Below are 13126 nucleotides of genomic sequence, written 5' to 3'. Positions count from 1 at the left end.
CTTGGTCGTGATAATCCGGCATAAAACGTTTGAATTTAATAAACGTAGTTGGTATGTATCGTCACTTACAAATATATGTGTTAAAAAACAAGCAAATCTAACCATGTTTGCAGTATTAGAAACTTTTGACATTTTGAAATACACCCAAGGTTTGAACGCACATAATTCGAACTTGATCTTTACTTTTTGCAAATACAAACGAGACAGAAAATGATTAAGCATTTTAAAAGTATGTCAAACATATATACACATAAGAGTTATTTAACATATATCTATATTTAGATATAAATGTTCACCTTACCTGGCCTTGTACACTTTCTTTTATGTAGTATCATAATATTATGACCCCAATCAATCTACTAAATGTACTTATTTTATGGTTGCAATATTATTATTTAATTTGTTGAATGTAAGTTACTGCATAAAATGAAGATTACACATATTTATCAATTTAAAACTGATATATCAATCAAGGTATCGTTGTAAATAGAGTATCAAGTTAGCTTCCCATTGGTTATTAAAAATAGCAATTCCTTGTAAGGAAAACGGTAGTATTTAATTTACCTGGTATTATATCTTTTTCTTTAGTGCACTCCGCTTTGGCAAAATAAGTTCCTCTTTAGAGTTGTTTTTTTTCGAAAAATCATTATTTGAGAGTAGAGACAATAATTTTCCTTTGTTTATGAATGACTGCATTTTGTATAATATATTCCCAAAATAAGTTCTAGTTGACAAGGGAATGACCTTTGTTTTACATACATTTGATGTTAAAAAAATTGCAAACGATATGAACGCGGGCTCACTGAGAAATGGTAAAACTATCTTTTGACCTCAATTTTGGGAAACAGTTAAAGAAGTAATGATATAACACTGAGAGTTTTATCCTGGTTTTTATTTTGTAAGGGCTGCCAAATCAGAAAATGTTAAAATTATAAACGATTTATAATCTAACAATAATGATAACAATTTAATTATGACATAAAGAAAGAAACGTTATAACTAACATGACGGTACCTAACTTGCATCTATTTTGATAATTTTCTCACCTACATTTTTTATGATCAAAGCAAAAATATTAATTAAAATTTTTTTTAAACCTATCCTTCTTTATTACACAGGTACACCAATTTGATTTTGAATCCATATTGAGTCATAGAAAAATCGGTTAGAATCGACCTCCAAACCCATGATATCGTAATTAGGAGTACAAAAATTGCATCCATGCTAAAAGAGAGACGAAAGATACCAAAGGGACAGTCAAACTCTTAAATCTAAAACAAACTGACAACGCCATGGTTAAAAATGAAAAAGTCAAACAAACAACAGCACACATGACACAACATAGAAAACTAAAGAATAAACAACACGATCCCCACCAAAAAACTAGGGGTGATCTCAGGTGCTCCGGAAGGGTAAGCAGATCCTGTTCCACATGCGGCACCCGTCGTGTTGCTTATGTGATAACAAATCCGGTGAATAGTCTAATTCGGTAGGTCACATTCATGAACGGGAAGGGGATTGTAGTTACGACGTAACTGTATCGTAAGCCCTTAAGGAATATAAACACGCATCTGTTAAATGTTATAGTGAGAGTTAATAATGCGATTTAGCTATATATTGTCAGCCCGTGCATAAGGGGTCTTGAATTATTATCTTCATGAAATTGCTGTCATTACAGTTTTTCTCAATGAACCAATAAATTAAAGATATATTTTGCTATATTAAATTACCAATGCAATCATGCATTCCATATTGCATGATAGGACCCGACGCTACTTTAGTGTTTCGACAGTTAAGCTTGGCATGGTAATTTCAAGATGCATTATTTTAATGTCAAATACTAGAATACAAAATAATTCAAACCAATGAATTAAAAATATCAATCTGTGGAGGGTTTTGGAAATGTTTTGGTTATAAAACCTCGGGCGATAATTTAGTATTTGTTTCAGTATTATAAAAAAAAACACAATTTTTGATTTGATGCATTATATGTTATGTTTGATTTTCTGTTGACAAAAGTCAATTACAAAACAAACGAAATCAAAGTGTTCAAAAATATCTTTTATACAAATAGATGTATTTTCCGTCTATGATTCTGTAATTAAATGTAAACATTTTGCCTGGCCTGCACCAATAAAAAAGTCCATACCACACAAAAAGCGACTAAATACCCCGAATTGATTAATGTAAAAACAGTTCAAATGAAAAACCGAACAAATAAACCGCAATACACGAAAACGAAATACTGTAAACAGTAACCAACGACAACCACCGAATAGCAACCGCTGACGTGAGGTAGGAAAACACAAAATGTGTAAAGTTTAAACACATTTGAAGGCACAGCATCCTTCACTGAACTCGTTTTATCGATACAAAGTACCAAGTTAACTAACTATAACACGAAAGTACAGATCTAAAGTACTAAATAAAATGAGCAGTTATTGGTGTCGATAATTTCATTTTGTAAACTGAGTTCCGTTTATAAATGTGAGTTTTGTTGCATTTTTATCATTCAAATGGAATTCAGGCGGGTTTACTGTTTGAGTATGAACCGATATTAATAACAGTTCAGGAGCAAGTTTGTTATCTATGAGGCGCTATGAGTGGCCATAGTTATACACCAACGTATCAATAAAGACAATTACCGAAACGTGGTAATGATATAAATATTAACTGTATGACCTTCTGTGGACTGAATAGACCAGCCTGTTTGTAGAAGATTTAGTTCATATTCTCGGCCTACGTTGTCGTTTTCTTTTATTGTTTATATAAATAATTGACTTTTGGGTATACATAACACGACATTGAGAAAACAATCTAAAGACACAGATAATAGCTAGACATTTAGAGTACAGTATACAGACTCAAACAATAGAAAGAATAAAAATATACGGACAATTGTTGAAAACTATTATGATTTGGTCTTATATTCTTTTTACTTTTAGGTTCTACCCACGAAATTAATAAAGATGTGATTTCACTGAGATAATTCCATAACACTGACGTCGATAAGAGATCCAAACATTTGATATCGATGCGAGAACCCCCTCCCCTCCCCCCCCGAAAAAAATACGTCAATTTGAGGAACTTAAAATCGGTATTGTGACGTAATATTTGAATTGGTGATATTACCTGTAGTTCTGGTGACCTAAACATTGTCAATAACACTTCTCAGCAAATATGTTTTCTGCAGGCTCGAAATATCGTGCCCATAAAATTTTGCAACAAATATCAAATTATTAAAGGATTCAGTCAAGGAATCTGCTATATGAATGTGATTTCCTTGTAAGAGTATTGCTACTCACAAGGAAGCTATTAAACCAAGAGTTCCAAATGGCGAAGTTGAAATCATTCCTTCGTAAATTTTAGGGACGCCATTACGTATGGAATGTCCGTTTAATAGATGATATCGGATATGTTTCTTACTTCGTAACTCCAATCCCCATTCTCTTTCACGAATGTGACCTACCCAATTAGACTATTTACCGGATTTGTTATAACATGAGCAAAACGACGGGTGCCACAATGGAGCAGGATCTGCTTACACTTCCGGAGGACCTGAGATCCCCCTCAGTTTTTGGTGGGGTTCGTGTTGCATATTCTTCAGTTTTCTATGTTGCGTCATGTGTACTATTGTTTTGTTGTTTGTCTTTTTCATTTTAGCCATGGTGTTGTCAGTTTATTTTCGATTTATAAGTTTGCTGGTATCTTTTGCCCCACTTTTGTCTGACGTTAAATACAGTCAATATTGTTTGAAAGTATATGACCTCATGTAAGTCTACATCATCTTCTTTGTTTACCACTTTAACAGAATTGTTCATAATTTTGTAAAATGATCTATTACCATATAATATAAAATATAAAACAGTCTCACAATTAACATGTTTAAGATAGTCACCATGAATACTCATTAATATTACCAATAAGTTCTGACGTTTAATTCACAGTAGAATCGATTCTGTATTAAGTCCAAATTCTCCCCAATTTATCTATGAATTATAAAACAATTGTGTGGAAATCTTTTAGATGACCAAACTAAGACATTATTTATCTGAAGAAGCTAGTTTCGTTAAAAGGCATAACAAATACATTCCTGTACTGCAAAGGCAGTCATTGCAAATAGGAGTATATTGTTTTATGGCTAAATAATTTTAATTTTAAAATCATAAGTCGTTAATACAATGAAAACGCCATAGCACAAACGAGTGAAACAGTATACAAAACACAACATGACAAATATAAAACTGAGCAACACGAACCGCACACACCAGAAGGGGGAGGATCTCAAGTATTCATAACGGTTAAGGAGATCCTGCTTCAAATGTGGTATCAGTCGTAAATGTAAGTCTTTATCCGCATGAAAGTTCATATTATTCTGTTAGTCACGTTCGTGGGAATAAGAACAAAATTGTGCTTATCACGTGCAACGTATTTTTAAACAATTGACTAATTCGTGGTCTCGTTAAAAAAGAAAACGATAATTTCAGCACCTCTTGACAATAAAGCTTGACAATTGGACAGACGAGCTTTGGTTTAGTTTATAAATCAGTGATTTGTTTGAAATAGTTGCTTTCGTTTTTTAGTAATTATGCCGTTCTTTTATCCGGGGTCTCACATCCAGGGTTCTCATATCTGTGACATTTTTTCCCATTATGTAAATTTGTTTTGTTCACACATCAGTGACGCTCAGAACAAAATAGTTGTAAAACCAAACAAATACAAAGTTAAAGAGCATTGATGGCCCAAAATTCCCAAAACGGTGGATATAAAACCAGATTTAATGACTTTTTTTACATAGGAAAATGATTGTACTAAATCAGGAATATGACAGTTGTTATTAATTCGTTTAATGTGTATGAGCTTTTGTTTGTGCCATTTGCTTACGGACTTTACGTTTAGATTTGTCCTCAAAGTTCGTTATTTTGTTTTTTTTTACTTTTTAAAGCCTGTCAATTATTAGGTTTTTGTCATGGGTAAATAATATTTTTTTTTGTATCTATCATTGCAGTAAAATCTGTTTACACTTATTTTAAAATTATGTTAATGTCAATTGTCAACACACGAATAAAATCATCGAATTCTATCTTATATAAAGTTACACGATTGAGATGGCTCTGCTCAATTCCTCCTTATCAATTAAGTCCACCCTGCTGTTTTGTAGAGTAATAGTTGCTCAGTGTATTTTGTTCGATCATCTGTTTTATAAACTGCTGTGTTTCTATCGTCGTTATCCGTTTTTAAGTTTGTTGCTCCTTTTGTCATATAAGTTCCCTGTTTCAAATCTTAATCGTACATCTTTTTTTTTTGCTTAACATTACTAGTGCAATATATATGTATTAGAATTCCTATGATTAACATACAGTCAATGCTTACTTTATGAGTTTGACTGTCCCTTTGGTATCTTTCGTCCCCCTTTACTATCAATGAATAGTTCTTATGCTTGCTATTGCTGTCTAACATAAGTATAGTTTCGCTTCTCTGTTTAAAACCAAATGTTATTTCTACTACAACATTAAGTTCTTGCCTTAGGTCCGCGGCTTCAAAAGTTATAGCTAATAATGTAGGTAGACTAACCTTAAAAAAACACTGGACATGTACGCAGCTTTAATATGTTACTAAACGCTTTTTTCTTGTTGAAAAGTATCATAGCAAGATTTCCAAAACCGTTTGACTATATTGAAAACAATGTGCAATATACCGTTGAATATATAACATTGGAATTTAATTTGATACTTGCCATTTAAATTAATTTTATAAGGAAATACTGTCATTGGCTTTCATTTTCCAGCAACTGTTTCCACTGACACATACTTCTCAATTAAATGATTACTGAAAGAAGTATCACATAACAAATATGGTAAATAACAAAGGAGATGTGGTATGCTTACCAATGAGATGATTATCCACAACAGATTAGATGAAGTTGGTTTCAACAATTGAAGACAACCGTAAGCCGTCAACAATGAGAAAAACCGATACCGTATCGGAATATATGAAAATATAAACGAAATTAACTGAGAAAACTAACGATATAATCTATAACAAAACAATTATGAAATACAAATATGACACACATGAAACAACGACAACAACTTAAGACTTGGGACAATCATATATAAAATAAGTGGGGTTAGACCAGTTTTACGGTTGCAATTCTCCTCTATTCTTCGACAGTGTTGTATTCACCTTGGCTAGCCGAGGGTAACCATCCAGTTCTCTCCTCTCTACCCGTGGCGGATTGAGATAGAATTTTGGAGACACAAGGCAATGATTTCTATGAGGAGTAGTTTCTAACCTGCTACATCTAATCTAAAAGCACATTTAAGATGACAACGTGTAATCGTAGAAAATGAAATTAAACAAACATGCTGGTTGTAAAGCAAATCTTTTACATCTAAACATAGAACGATATTTGGTGTCAATTTTATAGTTCTAAATCAACTTATTGAAGTTCCTGGATATGTTTTTCGCGCAAATGTTGGAATGTCAGCATATATTTCAAGTCCTGCTTCACGTATAAATTTGTAAACATCAGACAGTTATTTTTAAAACTCTATACTGAAAATAGTTCAAGTGCTGCCATTGGGCAAACGTATGGTGTCGGAAGGGGCGTGATGTTTATCTATCAGTAGATAGAACAGCATTGATTATATTGTAATCACAAATTTTGGATTACTATGCCATGGGTGGAGGGGAGGGGACTAGGTCGTAAACCTTTGCTAGCGAAGTTGTGGTGAAATGTTCTTTCAGTATATGGAATACTAGTCAATACTAGGCAATACAACTAACATAGATATTAGAAAATTTTGTATAAGTGCCGATGACTCAACTCTTCATCTCAGTCACAATTTGTAAAAGAAAAACAATTATATGTCCAAACACGGTCTGCAATACGAAACCTTGGGTCACACTAAACAGCAAACAATAGAGAGCCCTAAAATGACTATTGCGGAACCATTCAAAGAGGCAAACCAACGTTCAATCTAAATAAAAACGATAAACGAGAAACACGTGTGAACCACATCAACAAACGACAACTACTGATCAGCAGGTTCCTGACTTACCTGAAACCATATTGTAATATTACAACATATAGAAAGACACACTATAAAATATCAGTTAAAATGGCCTTATTCAATCAAAATACATGTTAACACAAGTGAAAATACACAACGAGTAAATTTGATCTATAACACTATGTACATACAAAATCAATAAAATGCGAGGTGAATAAATACATGCAACAGTAGAATATTATCAATAACCTTGTACAAATATAAGAAATAAAACTAAAATGTTTATTTGTTATTCTTTCTTTTTATCTTAGTAGATACATTGTTATACATATCCATGCAGAAAACATGTAGAAATAATTTACATATATTCCAAAAAGTGAAGAAATGATTACATTGTTTATGTTGTGTATTTTAATGAGTAAGTTTATCTGACTACAATGTATTATGTTAGGTATTTGCTTCTTTAGCGTTTAATTGTGTTCTGTTTTTATTCTATTTACGAGTCCTTTATGATCTGACAATAAAGACAAAGAATACCATAAATTATAGACATCGTCTTACTTCTTACAAACACAACATAAGCTATGTTATGTTGGATAACCAGCAAGTTTGTGATAAATATTAACCGTAGTATTGATAACAGACTAATACAAGTATATATTCAAATGTTTATGTTACAGTGTCACAAAGCACATGCTGATAACTTTATGAAAATATTGAGCTTGCTTATAGTAACTTTAGACCATATGTATATGCCTTTTGTTATCTATTATTCATGTGTTTCTTTGCCACATACGTTCTCCTATTTTTTTGTATGGTAGTCCTGTATTATCATGTTGTCATTTTAATGTTATATTTAACAATGCCATTAAAGTGCGAGTTTTAGCATGCCACAAAACCCACCATTTCTTTCTTTAAAAATGTCCTGTACCAAGTCAGGAAAATGGCCAATGTTATATCATAGTTCGTTTCTGTGTGTGTAACATTTTTACGTTGTGTTTCCGTCGTGTCGTTTGTTTTCTCCTATATTTGAGTGTGAATTCACATTACTATAAGACGTGTCACGGTACTTTTCTATCCCAAATTCATGTATTTGGTTTTCATGTTATATTGGTTATTCTCATCGGATTTTGTCTAATGCTTAGTCCGTTGCTGTGTGTGTTACATTTTAATATTGATGTCGTTGTTCTCCTCTTATATTTAATGCGTTTCCATCAGTTTGGTTTGTTACCCCGATTTTGTTTTTTGTCCATAGATTTACGAGTTTTGAACAGCGGTATACTACTGTTGCCTTTATTTACACCTAATGTTCATTTATCTTCAAAATACCTAGCGATATATACAATAATGTAATACATAACAAGATTTTTATTGATGATATATATCGTTTATCCCAAGTGCATTAGGAAAGTTGTATTCAAAATAGTCACCAAATTTTAAATTATTTAGTGATATAGAATATATACAAAATCATTGCAGAATGTAATTTTAAAGAATACTGCTTACTCCTTTTCTACCTTCCTAAGAAGTTACTGTATGAAATAAGCCTCATATGAATAAACGAGCAAGTCAACAAGAATAGAGGCACAGTTTGTTTCCATGTGAATGCATATTGTTTATTGAAAAACCTCTTCTTTCAAACTTTACACAAATGATGCAAATTAAGAAATCAAGAATAAATTTCATGTTGACAAAACTTTAAATCCTCATAATACTAAGGATTTTCTTATCCCAGGAATAGATGACCTTAGCCGTATTTGGCACAACTTCTGGGAATTTTGGGTCCCCAACGCTCTTCAACTTTGTACCTGTTTGGCTTTATAACGATTTAGATCTGAGCGTCACTGATGAGTCATACGAAGACGAAACGCGCGTTTGGCGTATTTAATTATAACCCTGGTACCTTTGATAACAGTTTAGAACGCATACAACTGTTCACTAAGCATACTAATGAAATCTTAAGATAAATATTCCCTCTTGATAAGGATATTTTAAGAACTTTTCAATTATCTCATTTACTTTTGAGTAGGAGATAACAAATGGTTTGAAGTAGTTGAAAACAAATACTGATTTGTCAATGTAGATATATGCAAAACAGGGCAAATATGATATATGTTTTACTTGTAACGAATCTTATTGCAGATGTAACTTACTTAAAAATACAACTTCTTGGGAAATATGCAACTGTGGAAATTGAATGTCCATTTGAACCAAAGTCTTGGTTTTCTGATAAATCGTTGTCTATTGTTGTTGGAAGAGACATCAATCCCCACTTTGCATCAAAATATGGTCTCGGGGATGTTTTAAATCTTCTGATTTATAACTTTACTGATGGTGATCAAGGACGATATATGTGTCAAGGAATTGTTGATGGAAATTTCCGACAGCATACCGTTATGGTTAATTTTTGTAGTAAGTAAGAGTACATTCCATATACATGAAGTCTACTTTTTCTAGCATTCCTGTTATTTCAGATCCTTCAATCAGGAACATAAATGCTAAACGAAACACATAGTTACTTGATTAATTCATATAAATACAAAAATAAGGAGATGGGATATCAAACATTATTTCAAAGTAAAACAGTACTACACAATTAAAGTTTCATTTCTTTTTAAACATAAACCTGTGTTTTTCAGACATACCAGAGGAGATATGCCATTTTTCGATTAAACGAAATTCGAATGGTAGTGAATCTAAAAGAAACCTTCTCTGCAGAGAATACACGATTAATCAGTACAAATACCATCAAGCAAACGTTTATGTTTTCACAAACCAAACTTCACAAGAAACTGTGGTTGATTCTTATGAAAAGACGTTGAATGGAAAGATAAAGGAGTATACATGTCTGATTTTAAACTCAGATAATTGTGTTACAAGCAACAATACATTTCAATTGAATGTTCAATGTGAGTAAACGTAAATCTTTTTTTTTCTAAATATATGCAACAGCTGAATCAATTTTAATAAACGAGATAAATCAAGGTAACACGATTAAAAAAATAGTCAATTGCGAAAGGAGCGAAAAAAGTTGATGCAACAGGGTAAGCGAGTGTATATTAGGATTCATTCACCACTTTCCAGGCAAATAAATACTAAGGCATACGATGCATCAGAAGGTATGTTATTATGCGAAATTTGAATTGACAATATAAATGAAATTGTCTGAAATTTATACAATACATTTGAATTCAAATTGTTATGCCTATGTACATACCGTGTTTAAAAAGTTTTTGGGAAAATACTGACGTTGTTTGTGTGACTCTTTGAACTGGTGGTTTAAATAGTTATCAAAGGTACCAGAATTACAATTTTGTACGCCAGACGCGCGTTTCGTCTACATAAGACTCATCAGACGCTCATATCAAAATATTTATAAAGCCAAACAAGAAAAAATTTGAAGAGCATTTAGAATCAAATTCCAAAAAGTTGTGCCAAATGCGGCTAAGGTAATCTATGCCTGGGATAAGAAAATCCTTAGTTTTTCGAAAAATTCAAGTTTTGTAAACAGGAAATTTATAAAAATTACCACATAATTGATATGCATGCCAACACCGAAGTGTTGACTACTGGGCTGGTGATACCTTCGGTGACGAAACGTCCACCAGCAGTGGCATCGACCCAGTGGTTTGAATATATAGTTATCAGAGGTACCATGATTATAATTTAGTACGCCAGATGCGCGGTTCGTCTACATAAGACTCATCAGTGACGCTCATATCAAAATATTTATAAAGCCAAACAAGAACAAAAGTTGAAGATCATTAAGGATCCAAAATTCCAAAAATTTGTGCCAAATATGGCTAAGGTAATGTATGCCTGGGATAAGAAAATCCTTAGTTTTTTCGAAAAATGCAATTTTTGTGAACAGGAAATTTATAAAAAAATGACCACATTATTGATATTCATGCCAACACCGAAGTGTTGACTACTGGGCTGGTGATAGCCTCGCACATACGTGTATCTCCTTTACAGAATCTATTTGGTAGTAAACATATTTTATTCATAAAGTTGTGACAAGGATTGATCAAAATGCGCATAATATAAAAGCCTCCTCCATAGAGATATCTTTGTAATTCAGATATAATGTTCCTATTTTCTCTGATTACAACTTCGTCTTTCATAGATAAATACTCACTGTATTTTAAATGTAAATCTATTTGGAAACAAACTGAATAATTGAATGAAAGAACTAAATGTTTCTTGTTCAAAACTCACTTTTATTTTGTTCGTCCAGTTATTTAAAAGGGCAAAACAATGTTTATGTCTTCCATTTATGAGTTGTGCCTTTTTGTGTTTCTTTAATGACATATTTGTGTGTTTTTAAAGTGATAATGATTACAACACACTGTTGACTGCAGTGTTCTTGTCCTTGACCTTTTGCATATTATGTCTGGTTTTTTTTTTTTGGTTTAGACATCGTTGTCAATATAATAAAATGTTATGCGACTGTCACACACGGGAGAGGTTTAGCTAGCTCCAAAACCTTGTTTATCCACAATTTTCTATGTTCGAAATGTCTGTACCAAGTCAGGAATAGGAAAAATGATATCCATTCGTTTAATGTGTGTGAGCTTTGAAATTTACCATTTGATTTTGGACTATCCGTTTAGAATATCCTCCTTTGGTAGTGTTGATATTTTACTTTTTATTCTCTAAACGATTAAGCAAACAATAACTGAAAATGCAATACAAAAGAAAATTTGTAGTTACCGACAGCAAACTTTCACTTTTGATTGGTGGTAAAATATGCATTCGACTTCATGAAAAAAAATAATAGAACACGGCTTTTACTCTGTTTACATCAAACTACTATAGCTGTGTTGATAATAAACTATTACTGTCTCTTGATGAGGTAAATATAAGTCTATTAAACCACATATTTACCGAAACAAAAGACAGTATTGTTTTATTCACCTATTTCGCGAGAAATATATGTAAAGGCAATTATTTACCAAACCAATTGTACACTAACGTTATTTAGCACAATAATGCAAGCGATACTTTGTGCGGTGAACAGTCTTTTTCTGCAGGTGAATATGCTTATTTATTCAAAATTATCTCAGGGATATCCAGTGAAGAAATATCGGGTAAAAAGAAAAAGGAATTGACCACAAAAGTTAACAACTATACATGTGGCTGTTCGCCAACATATGCTGTGAATAATTCAGACTGCACTGACACTATTCAGATGTATGAAAGAAATGAAACTCTATACTTGGATAACTTCAAATTGTCGACTTCTAACACATTTCTTTGCTATATTGACCAAAGTGATATTCTGAAGGAAATCATATCTACAACAAAATTTGAACATACAGGTTAGTTTGATTAAGGAGGCTGGAGGGTATAAAAATTTCGGAAAAAATGAAACAATTATTTTTCATTACAAGTTAAATTTATTACCATTATTAGTTGTTACTTTATCAAATGGTACACAAATCATTTAAAAAATCAAAATGTATTTATCATTGAAAAAGCTCCAAATTATGTACCTTTGGGACAAAAAAGCCATTTGTTGGCAATGCAATTGAAATGGAAAGGGATGAATATGATATGAGTTGAAAAACTTGTTTCCCAATCCACTATAAATGAATATGTTTAAATTAAACTAAAATTGAAATATCTTTTTTAACTGCTCGGTGACCTATATTTTTATTTTATTATTTTCAAATAAGCTGTACTTAAACTAAAGTTTGGTAAAATTTGAGCGATTTCTGTAATTTAGTTCTTTTTTTAATTTTTTTTTCTCCTATTAGTTCAATAGAAAAAAGTGACTTTACACAAATGTATGCTGTTTCGAAGGCAGATGGTGAGCGTATATGAACGGTTATCCCATTTCTTTAATTTATTTTTTTATTAAGTATAAGATTAGGTTAATTTGTAGAAAACATAGCAGAATCCTATATTAAAAAAATGGTTTAAACTCACGAGCCACCTTAAATGTGAATAAAATCTGTAACTGTTATGCTGAAAATAATCCATAGAAATATCGATTACTTAGAAATAAGCAACTATTGTTCGCCTCCGACAATCCGTATCACTAAAGCTAGAAAAGGTCCTGACTTGACAAACATTTAAAAATCCTATAGATGTATCATTTTTTATAG

The sequence above is a fragment of the Mytilus edulis genome, chromosome 6, assembly GCF_963676685.1.
Source record: "Mytilus edulis chromosome 6, xbMytEdul2.2, whole genome shotgun sequence".
NCBI lineage: Eukaryota > Metazoa > Mollusca > Bivalvia > Mytilida > Mytilidae > Mytilus > Mytilus edulis.
This window is presented reverse-complemented; position numbering follows the sequence as displayed.